Here is a 12,744-nt window from a genome sequence, read left to right on the forward strand (position 1 = left end):
GTAGTATTAATAAGGAGTTTAACTTGAGTTGCTTCCAACATTCCCTTCGCTCTTTGATGGACAATAATTGTTTATTTTTCCATTAATTTGCATGATGATCAAACCTAATTGATAAACGAAGAGGTGACATGGTGGCTCAGTACTTTGCAGTAATTAGTGAAAACAGAAGTTGATTCTTGGAAACTTTTACAACCTTTTTGTATTAACCCTTTAATAGTTCTTGTTGTGTTGTTTTTCAATTGTTCCTCAATATTTAGTTTTTAAATAAAGCCTTTGTCCACCCTGTCATCTTGTTTTTCACCATCATGTTCAACTTTTATGAAAATAAACAAATTATTTATAAACTTAGCAAAAACTCCTCTGTCATTTCTTAATTAATCAATAGGGTATATAATGTGTGAAAGTGAAAACACTTTAGATGTTGGGTTTTATTTTGAAAAGAATGAGCAACTATTGCATTTTGTCAGGAAATAAATGTTTTATCCATTATTTGGATATCCATTATCTATTGCTTTAAATAGACTTTTTCCATAATCTAAAAAGTTGGGTTGGTAAAGGGACACATTACCTTTCTGAAAATATACGTTTTATAATCACACTGCAATGAAAATATGCTTATACTAGAATTTGTCCATGACAGGGTCGACACAATTTAAGGTATGATTACTGTTTTTCTGCTTACAGTTTGAAAAGTTTGAAAAGCATGAAAAGTGCTGGAGCTTGACCACGATTAATTTCTTACAATTTAATTCTGACGTTTCAAAGGCACTTTATAGCGATAATGAACCTTTTATTTTATTTTATTTTATTTTATTTTATTTTATTTTATTTTATTTTATTTTATTTTATTTTATTTTATTTTATTTCATTTTATAGGAAATGGGCAGCTAAAATGCATCCATTCAATGTTCTGTATATTTTGTCTTGAATTTATGTGTTCTCACTCATTATTATCAGTGTGTGAGTTTGCATATAATCGGCTTGTGAATGACTAACCTAACAACTGTAAGGTGAGAATTTATAAAGGCAAAAAAAAAAAAAAAACTGATCAGATATGTTGTTTTTGATGTTGTGGTTTTTTTTATAGACTGTGCTTTGCAATAAAAACCTTTTTACTGCAGTTTTATAAGTAGTTTTATGAGTTCACAGCAATGCAAGGCTAGACATTTTAAAAGAGCGGTGAAGGAGGGTTAACCTCAGTGCCCACTCTCACAATACATGAAATAAAAAATGAGGATGCAAATTTCAGCAGCTAAAAAAAGGCTGAGAGAAAAAGGTCAAAAAAATAAGAACTGAAAATCGAGGAACTGCAGGAACACTCAGATTGGACTGATTGTTCATATTTATAGCTGTTGCAGCATTTGCTATTCGCCATAGAATAGAAGCACACAACAACATGATCAGGACTCATCCAAAGGGATATAATTACTTCATATTTATTCTTTACATATTTGCTATGCAAAATGTTCTTCTCTTTTTAAAGAATAAGAAAAACCACAGGTTCACATTCACCTTTTTTGTCATAATGAGAAGATATGAAAAATCATTATAATTTTTACATGCTGTACTGCTTCTTATGAATAAAAGAAGACTGGGATATAATACTGAAAGAAATCATTCGAGTGAGATGCAAATGTGCTGTAAAAGCATCCCTACTATTCGTGTTCCTATTTTAACATTTAATCAAATATAAATCACTGTGCTCTTCCAGTTTAGTGCTGTGACCAAATGTCTTCAAATCACAAATAACAGAAACTATCCATGCTCAGCCATTTATTAAATATACAGCAGGAGATAACAAGAGAAACGTTTAGGCTATGAGCCTTTGACTAAGTTCAATTTATATTGTTTAATGCATAAATACGAATGTTTTATTCACCGTAGACCAAATCAATTTCTAATTGAGCAGATACTGGGAAACATCTAAAATGTTTTTTATGTATTTATTTATTTATTTTTTACAATATTTCAGTCAAAACTATTTTTCTTCGATTATAAATTTGTGATCCTCATTATCACTTCACTTTTCTTTCACTTTGACACATTTCAGAAATCAGAATACAAGTTCTAAAAAACTCCCACATCAATTAGTCTCTTTTTCACATCATAAAAGCAAATACTCATTCTTTTAAACAAATAGAGAATTATTTATTATTCATGCAATTGATTTTGTCAATTGCATATGGCTAGTTGATCAAAATAAGTTGATGATTTTGTATTCTTTTGAATAGTCTTACATTTTAGACCTTTGGGAGAGTGAATAAATAAAAAACTGTTTTGTGTAATGTTCTCAATCATGGTTTTACATGCATCAGGTTGTATTTTGGTAGAGCAAGAGTATCCTTAATTAATAAAATGTTTCGCAAAAAATAAATAATATATATAAATATATATATATATAAGTATATATATATATATATATATATATATATATATATATATATATATATATATATATATATATATATATATATATATATATATATGTTGCTGTCAATTGTTATAACTGTTTGTTTATTTATTTTTTCAGTTAAACCCAATGCAACGACTACCATATATGTAAATGAATGAAATGAAATTACATTGATAGTCATTTCTTAACCAAGAATGTCACTGATTTTATGAAAAATACTTTTTAAAATGAAGCATAATTTTCCATTTTGAATAATTTTTTGTTTCTTTGTTTGAAAGTTCAGGATAACAGTGTTTTAGCTATGAATTAAAAAAACTGATGAGGAAGAATATATATATATATATATATATATATATATATATATATATATATATATATATATATATATATATATATATATATATATACACACACACACACACACACAATATCACTAACCGGCCACTTTATTAGGTACACCTTACTAACACCGGGTTGGACCCATTTTGCTTTCAGAACGGCCTTAATCCTTCATGGCATAGATTCAACAAGGCACTGGAAATATTCCTCTGAGATTTTGGTCCATATTGACACAATAGCATCATGCTGTTGCTGCAGATTTGTCAGCTGCACATCCATGATGAGAATTTCTCATTTTACCACATCCCAAAGTTGCTCTGTTGGATTGAGAGCTGGTGACTGTGGAGGCCATTTGAGTACAGTGAACTCTATTTATGATAGAAAAGGCCAGAATTCTGTATTAAAGTATAACATAGCTTACTTAACTCAATTATGTCATAAAAGTCAAAAAGTGAGCATTTTTTCTCAGGCTTTTGTGTGTAGATTAAGTCATTTATCTTTAAATGCAATGGGGGCAAAATATTCATTGCGACAAAAGATACATTTTTTACCTACACAGAGGAGCCTGAGAAAATGCTAAATTTAAAAGAAAACTTCAGATGAAACTTAGATGTTTTTGCATCTTAAATTATGATTTAAGATTTTTTATGATAAAGGTCAAATGTATTTTGTATTGTTTTCAACATGTCAAAGTCTTGAGATTTCATTTTGTCAACTTGGTAAGTCATAATTATGGTTGAAGTTAATAATTTTGATTTAGTAAGTCATAATTTCAGGTTTTTCTTATGGCAGAAAATGTGCTCCATTATGGTCTCCACTATATGCACAATTAAATGTTTGGCTTTCCACTCACATTAAAAAATCTTTTATGACCATTAGAAGGTTTGGAACAACCTGAGATTGAGTAACTTATGTCTTTCCCCCCATTTTGGGTGAACTATCCCTTTAAGTGTTTATCATAATGCCTGGTAAACAGCGAGCTCCTCGGCACGGCAGCAGATGTTGATGGAGGAGGAGGTGATTCGGGCGGGTGTGGTCAGTGACGTCGTTCACCCTCTAATAAGTACAGCGCTCAGTGACAGAAAGAGCAGAGCACACTTTTAACATGCGCTCTGACAGATCCTTCTAAAGCGGACAACGTACACCTTTTATAGCGGTCAAGTCAAGCATATCAGTTCTCGTTTGGGATACTCGTCGACTTAAAGCAAGCCTTACAGTGGACCATCTGCTGGCATCAGCTGCAACAGGTGGGTTCGTCGTTTTCTCTTTATGGCGATGTTCGTAAACTTTCCATTGTCAAACGCATTGCAGTGTTTCATTTCATTCAGCGCGCGCGCTCCAGACAATGTTTACGCGTGCACTGTTGAGACTAAAATGACGTAAGAAGGTTTATTAATGAAAGTATGCAGAACATCATTTTTTATTCACTTAGACTTGAGGTGAAGGGTTTAATTCTCATAGAACCAGGCTTTAAAGTCGATGGGTTTTTTTCACGCTAAATTAGGTTTCTGTCATATTGTTAGTATTATCCTGATTGCATAAATGTTTATTGTGACACTTAAAACAATCATGTTATTTTGAAAAAAAAGTATGAACATGGGTAATATTAGCTTTGGAACAAGCCGTTCACATGAAATACTGTGGGAAGCTGGTTTGATTGATGCAAATATTAACCTGGCTATTGTGCACTTAGAACATGCTATAGCATACGTAATTGTGACTAGAATAATTTATGCATAGCTTATAAACATGCCTTATGTACTTTTATTGGTTTTAAATGTGTAATTCCATTTCATTTATGTTTTATAAGCAGTTCAGTTGCATACATCTTCAATTTAGCCCTAAATATTTGAGTTTAAAATATTTTGTGTGAAATGTGTCTGGTAGACAATTAAGGGCCATTAAAAACTAGTTAAATATTCCTATTTAATAATTTGTCAGTATAATATAGTATAATATAGTAAACATTATACTGAATGTAATAATGTAAATGAACAAAATATATAAAAATAACAATAATATATTTATTTTTAATGATATTGTTTAAGGCACGAGACAAAAAAATGACAGAAGAGCACAGAAAACCACTGGAAAACCGATGAAATAGTTCACTTATGATTCACTGAATGAGTCCTATTAATGCCGAGCTGCAGATTGACCCAAATTTATGCAAGTTGATATTTTCCAAAGATGGTGTACCACTAAACCTGCTGGGAATTGAAATGTGTTCCAAAAGTCAGCAATACTGACATTGAGCTGAGCTGTGACATTGTGACTTCAGTCAATGGTGGTTAATATGCATGTTTTCCTCACAAAGCTCTTGTCATTTTTTCATTGTGTGTCAAAGTCACAGGTCTGTCCATTAGTAATATGTGTATTTTTGTGTTATTTTAACTATTGAAACTTGAGTGAGTCGGCTGTAAGCTGCCAGCAGGATTTTTTTTTAATAACGGCTAGATTGTGCCACAGAGGCTTCTTATGGTTTCTTTTTATTCACTTTCAAATAAACAGTAAATTCTGTGAATTAGTCTTTGATTTCTTTTATACCTTCCCACTGAAATTGCAGGGCTCTTTTTTTATCTTATTAAGAAGTCTTTGTGAAATACAGCAGGAGGGAATAGTTAGTGCATATATAAATACAGTGCTCAGCATATATAAGTACATTTCTCACAAATCTACCTGTTAAATTCATTTTTTTAATAGGAAGCTATACAAAATTATTTTGTGCATAACAATTAGATTAGTAGTCAGTACTGAAGCCAAATCTATACTTAATACAAATTTTAAAAAGAGGGAAAATCAAGAGAAGCAAAAAAAAAAAAAAAAAAAAAAGAAGAAGAAAAATTTTGGTAAAATGTATAGGTTGTAATTTTTTATTATTTTTTTTTTTGCAATATTTTGCTCTAATTGAATTGTATTATCTTTAATTTTTTTAATGTTTGGTGACTAAAATATTATTTTAATAAAAATACCTATTTAATAAATCTGTTTTGTTTAAATGCACCAAAATTCATTGCCTATATTATTGAGGAATGTATACAAATATTCTCTATCTATCTATCTATCTATCTATCTATCTATCTATCTATCTATCTATCTATCTATCTATCTATCTATCTATCTATCTATCTATCTATCTATCTATCTATCTATCTATCTATCTATCTATCTATCTATCTATCTATCTATTGTCATTTTAAAACATATTTTCATTTTAGAAAATAACAGATCAAAATGACAAATATTTTAATCTGTTGTGATTGAAAGTGAGGGTTAAATATTGATAAAATAACTATTATTGAAAGATTTGGTTTAATGCATAACTATAAATAGTAAATCAGAAATTTTTAAGACTGCTTTCTTTGTTCTTCCATAGTTCTATGTGTATCAGCAAGTATTTCTGCAGACTGACAAAGTATAGTCAAGAGGGAAATACTGCGTCTGTGTTGAAGTTGTGATGAATAGTTTGCATAACAATCACTGAAGGTATAAAACATAAAAAAAATGACCTCAGCAGGCATAATTGTGCACAGCGACTATGTGATTTGCTTAATTAAACCAGATCTAAGGATGAAATTAAATGCACATAACTTATGCATAAAACATCCATTCCATTTATGCATTTGGCAGATGATTTCTTTACTAACCCGTTTTTACATTATCATATACAGTACATATACAGTTGAAGTCAGAATTATTAGCCACCCTGAATTTTCCCCCCAATTTTTGTTGAATGTAAATTTTTTCCAGCGGATTTCTAAACATAATAGTTTCAATAACTCATTTCTTACTGATTTATTTTATCTTTGCCATGATGACAATCAATAATCTTTGACTAGATATTTTTCAAGACACTTCTATACAGCTTAAAGTGACATTTAAAGGCTTAACTACCTGTAGGTTCATTAGATACAATAGGAAGGTTGGGGTAATTAGGCAAGTTATAGTATAACAATGTTTTTTTCTGCAGACTTTTGAAGTAAAATGAGCTTAAAATAGCTAATAATTTTGACCTTAAAATGGTTTTAATTTATTTTTATTATAATTTTAAAAACTGCTTTTATTCTAGCCAAATAAAACAAACAAAACTTTCTCCAGAAGACAAAATATTATCAGACATACTGTGAAAATTCCCTAAATCTGTTAAACATCATTTGAGAAATATTTGAAAAGAAAAGAAAATCAAAGGGGGCTAATAATTCTGACTTCAACTGTATACCCTCGGAATGCAACTTCAGTTTTTAAATAACTTGCACAGTTTTAAGTCAGTTTAATTCAGAATAATATGAAATTACTTTTACATGAATCTTAAAAGTAATAAATATATTACAATTAAAAATTTGATGCAACCGCGTATTTTGTGATGTACTGGCGAACTTGCTTCATCACAAAATTCCTTGATACACTAAACCACTAGAAAGCTGACAGTCGTAAAGGTTTGCATCAGGCTCAACGGTGGTCTTCCCTCTCATTCCCAGGACTCCTGCAACAGGGCATGGTTTCCGTCGCTCCTTCTCTTCCCTTATCCTTTTTCCGGCAGAGAAGGGAGTGAGGGAAGCTGGAGAGGAGAGAACGCACCGCGGCCTTGGGCTTTGTGTTTGGTATGCGCTGCTGGCCGGTGGCCGGACGCTCTTTTGCCTCAAGAACAAACATCATGCCAGACTGGATGTCAGTAGAGAGTTGATGCAGGCAGATTCAGACCGTCCCGCTTTCCAAATCTCCCCCTTCTCTCTGTCTTCTGTTCTATCTTAGTCTCCTCTGTAAAGATTTATAGGAGTGAGAGGGTTCGAGGTTAGTGGGTTTTTTAATGGGAAGAATAGCTGCACATTATCATAATGGTGGGAACGAAGAGAGGAATTTACTGTAGGTGTTTGTTGCAGATTGATTAGTGAAACGTGACGAAACTCGGGAGCTACATGTTGTTCGTATTATATCGTGGTTCATATTAAAGAATTTTTTTTTCCAGATTTATTGAATGAATTCTAGAAGAAATCCACAAAAATATTACTCCGTTTGACAACAGGTGATGTTAAAAAGAAAAATGTAGAACAATAATTATTTGATCACATATTTGATTTTAAAGAGTTACACAGCACAGGATTAAAATATGAATGAATGTTATTTTCAATCTTTATACTTTGCCACACTGCAAAACCCAGTAAGTTAAGCTAACTCAAACCATTTGAGAAAACTGATTGCTACAGATTATAAGACTTAAAAAACTAATCTATATGAGTACTATGAACTTACTCCATTTAAGTTAAAGTAATGATGTATTTGATGAACTCATTACCTTCAACACTGAATTCAAAACTGTTTTTAAAAGAGTAAAATCAACTTTCAGTCAAGTTTGAGTTAACTACACTCTTTTCATTTGATAAAGTTGTCCGTTGGGCTTTACAGTGCAGTATCTTTAAGACCACTAAGTTTTATCCATACTGTATATCAGCTGAAAGTTTTTAATGATTTAAGTGTTTTACTGTTTTGAAGTTATTTGAATAATGAAACGCTTCACTTGCATTATGTATATACTTTCTGTTAGACCTGTCCAAGTAATCAATATATTGACTTTTTGTGCAAAATATGGACATGACCTCAATCATTTTTGCTGATGAAAGTTATATCACCTGTTACCAACATTTTAGCTGATTTAGTCTCTGACACCTCATCTAATCTCAGTTTGAGATGTCAGCGAGCTAAGGAAAGATTTTTACTGACAGGTGAAGAAAAGATTTTCCTGAACAGCACGGTTCTTAAGAAGTTGTCCAAACGAACTCTGTTTCAAAGCTGCAGTTCACTTCCAAAAAGTAACAGTTTAAAATGGCACACATTCACAAAAGTTGTTAAAGCCATGTTCATTCTACATTACCATTATCTTTAAGTTATCTTTTACTTTATTAACCTCAAATGAACGAATCTAAATAATCTTTACATCTGCACGCTTTTGGCCTTTGAAATTGTGTATGCCTTTTTGAATTATTTTGCTGTTTTATATTTGTTATCCTATCAGTGCCATAATGTAATCTTAAAATTACAATAATATCACTTATCAAAATGCTCACTGTGACAACAAATCTCACAGCAACTTTATTATTATTATTATTATTAATATTATTAATATTATTATTACTGTATTTTTTATCATGACAGTCTACACTTGGCCTGGGCTAATAATTGATATAATATCGAATCGCGATAAAATGTTTGTCGATAGCTATAAGCTCAGGATTTTTTACTCTATATTGATCTAAGAGCCAATCACACAGCAGAAATGTGCAACAATGGGAATTTAGAAGTGTGTTGATATTAGAGATGTACCGAATTTTCAGCCACTAAAAATTATCTGCCACCGAAAAAAGGGTTATGCTATTAAATTTTTTTTTTTTTTTTTTTTTTTTTTTACTATCGCTGAGACAATACATTTAACAAGTTTGCTAAACTCTTAACGCACCAACACACCTAAAACACACAATTGGCAATACAGTTATCTTCATGCTCAAAATCACACTGTAAACTAAACCTCAAAACTCATTTTCAAAATGCAATAATAAACGAACACAAGACACAAACATAACGCTGTGAACATGTTTCAAAATCAAATCATTTTTCAAAACACTTAACATGTGCTCTTCCAACAGGACCATTTAGTCAATCATAACACATTGACATAAAAAAGAAACACTATCATCAGCTGAAATTAAATAAACTGCGTGAATTATGTGTCAGCTCTGCCCTTATATTTGGAGCCTCTCTACATTTTTTGTTTTGTAGGGTTTAGTAAATGCATGCATTTTTTTTCAATTCAATACAAAAAATAAATGACTATATCAGAGTAGTTTTATAAAATGTACAGTTTCTGTAAAAAAATACAGAATCATAGAATTGCTGCAGTATTTGCAAAAAGACATTACTGCAAGATATAACACTGGGATAAAACACTAAAAATAAATAATTCCAGTGAGATGCAAATGTGCTGTAAAAGCATCCCTACTATTCATGTTCCTATTTTAACATTTTATCAAAAATAAATCACTGTGCTCTTCCAGTTTAGTGCTGTGACCAAATTTCTTCAAATGACAAATAACAAAAATGATCCACACTCAACCATTTATTAAATATAGAGCAGGAGATAATGAGAGAAACTTAAGTTTTGAGCCTTTGAATACATTCTCTAGTTTTGTATGCAAATTTTTAGTTTACTGTAGACCAAAGCAATTTCTAACAAACTGACAGACAAACAGAAAAAGCACTATATATAGAAATGTAATCTTCTGCATTTGGGCACATGTTCTCATCCACATTACACCTGATATCTTTTCTGGCAAGGCGTCATGGGAAGAATTCTCTTGTTCCTTTTCCACACAAGATCAGCCCAAAGAGTTCTCCTTTAGAACATACGATCATGTGATTGGAAAAATCTGTGTGGTCCCTAGATGGGAATCTGCTGTGTTTATGTATTTACATAACTGCAATAAGCTGTTTCTCATTGGCAATGTAATAAAATACAGGGAATATATTTGTGTTTCAATTCACAATATGAACAGCAGTTCACTTTGACTTTAGCCTATATAAGTTCTGTTTAGAACATGTTGTTATCTGTTCTGAACACAGTATGAAAGCATTTGTAAATTTGACTGTAAAATTAAATTGTTCTGGTCTTGGTTGAGCTTGTGTGTAAAAGAAGTTCAAGCATTTGAAATTGGTGTTAACTGTATGCATTTTGTATCAAAGCTAAAGAAATGTGTTAATTACAGCCTACAAAGACAGATGTTGTGCTAACCTTGTTAAGAATTTAAGAAACTTGTTAAATGTATTGAAAAAACTGTCATAGCGATTGGGAAAAAAAAGCTGTAATAAACCCTCTAATGTTTGTGGCGTAAGTCATTGTGCGGATACTTTTCTAGATCTAGAAGCGCTGATATTGAAATATATATTGTTATTGTTCAATATGGAAAATGATTAATGGAGATTACATTTTTGCCATATCGCCCGGACCTAGTCTACACTATAAAAAATGTTGACTCAACCTAAAATTTTAAGGCAACAAACTTCAGGCCATTTTTGAGTTTACTCAACTTAAATTGGGTCAAGTGCAGTAATTGGGTTGAAAGTTGAGTCATCTCAAAAATTTCCTGATGTTTGTTGCCGTAAAAGTTTAAGTTGAGTCACTGTTTTTAGTTTTTGTACAGTGTACTCTCTGAAAATATTGCCAAACATTTTAGGCTGGGTGAAAAAAAACCCTCTTAAATTTTTTTTTATTTGGACTGCAATGCCTATTTTAACCATTACATGTCAATCATACACACTGCACCTTTAATAAAGTTAGGAAAATGTGAACCAAATTAATGTGAGAGTTTTATAGTGAGCTGTTTACATAAATCACAAATCATAAAGGCTAAGGTGCAAGTATCACTTACATTAGGTGAGATAGGCAGATGTACATGTGCTTTTCTTCGTGCACATTTGAGTGAATAGATCCTAGAGCACCACCTGTTGATAAAATCTACGCATCCAAGAGAGAATTTTGATGCATTCTAAAAATCTAAGAATTAATTCACAAAATGTGAGAAATTGATTTATCCTCCCAGCACTTGTGCCAAGTGAAAAGTTTGGTGGAGGGGGATAATGATGTGGGGATGGCATTCAGAAATTTGGCTTAGACTTTTTGTTTGAGTGAACGGAACTCTTAATGCTTCAGCATACCAACACATTTGGAACAATTTCAAGCTCCAAATTGGCACAATAGTATCTGGATACAGCCTTTTTAATGCACGCTAAGATTGCATCGCTCAGAGATGCAATGTCAGACATAATGCAATCAATGGAGCTAGTGACATCAATGGGAGGGGTTGAGTTAGGAGTGGGGTTAGGTGAGCCTATTAAAAAGCATTGGATGCAGCTCAGATTGCATTTGCACCATGTCTGCAGCCAGACCCCTCTCGTTTTGCAGGAGCAGTTTAAGGATGAGCTCTTTCTGTTCCAACATAACTACACACCATAAGACAAAGCAAGGTCTATAAAAGCATGGATGAATGAGTTTGGTGTGGAGCTGAACCTGATCGCATTTGGGATGAATTCAAGTGGAGACTTTGAGCCAGGTTCTCTCATACAACATCAGTCCCTGACCTTACAAATGCACTTTTAGAAGAGTGGTAAAAAATTCAATAACACACCCTTAACATAGTGGAAAGCATTCCCAGGAGAGTTGAAGCTATTATAGTTGCAAAGAATGGGCCAACTGCACATTAAACACCACAGATTATTAATGGGATGTTATTACAGTTTACTAACAGTTTACTAACTGTTACTGTAAACTGGTATTACAGTTTACTGTTATTACAGTTTATGTTTATGTAAAGGCAGGCATCCCAAAACTTTTGGCAATATATATATATATATATATATATATATATATATATATATATATATATATATATATATTAGGGGTGTCACGATTTATATTTTTCATCGAAATCGATCGAAATTTATGCTCAATTTCGATTATCGAATCAAAAAATAGAATCATCGATGCTGCCACGCCCCAATGTCACGTCAGCTTGGCTTGCCAAGCGGGAAAAAAACAGGCTTGTTGAAGTGCTTGTTGAACTGCAGATACAGGAGACCTGTCGACAGAGCTTAAATCCTCTTCTCTTTCAATTAAGTCGCCGGTGTGTAAGCATTTTGGATTTCCAGTGAGTTATGTTGACAACGTTCGTGTTGTCCACAAAAAAACACAGTTTTGCAAGCTCTGCTATGTACGTATTAGGGTTCGTCCAATAGACAACACCGGCATCGCGATCCTCCGCCCGCCCCCGTTGCAAATCCGCTCGCGAAAAGTACACACTCAGGCCCTGTTTACACTGTCTTTGTTTTTAAATGGCATTTTAGAACGACAACGATTTGACATCCACAGTGGCGTGTAGCATTTCTGAGCAGCCCTCCTTCCTCGCTACCTCTGACACACACACCCACAGACACAGACGAACACATAG

The 12,744-nt window shown here is 32.3% G+C and overlaps 1 protein-coding gene across 4 annotated transcripts in view; it reads left to right on the forward strand.

Annotated features, from left to right (window-relative positions):
• Positions 1–3,841: 3,841 nt before the first annotated feature.
• Positions 3,842–12,744, forward strand: part of esr2a (estrogen receptor 2a) — a 52,131-nt gene continuing 43,228 nt past the window's right edge. The window contains exons 1-3 of one of the 4 annotated variants that reach the window (XM_073932152.1): positions 3,842–3,999; positions 7,231–7,353; positions 11,703–11,850. The gene's annotated coding sequence lies outside the window, so the exon portion shown is untranslated. Of the gene's footprint in view, positions 4,000–7,230; positions 7,421–11,702; positions 11,851–12,744 lie in introns of all 4 variants that reach the window. The other 3 variants (XM_073932151.1, XM_073932150.1, XM_068215376.2) reach the window with 3 other exon arrangements.

The sequence above is a fragment of the Danio rerio genome, chromosome 20 (genome assembly GCF_049306965.1).
Source record: "Danio rerio strain Tuebingen ecotype United States chromosome 20, GRCz12tu, whole genome shotgun sequence".
NCBI lineage: Eukaryota > Metazoa > Chordata > Actinopteri > Cypriniformes > Danionidae > Danio > Danio rerio.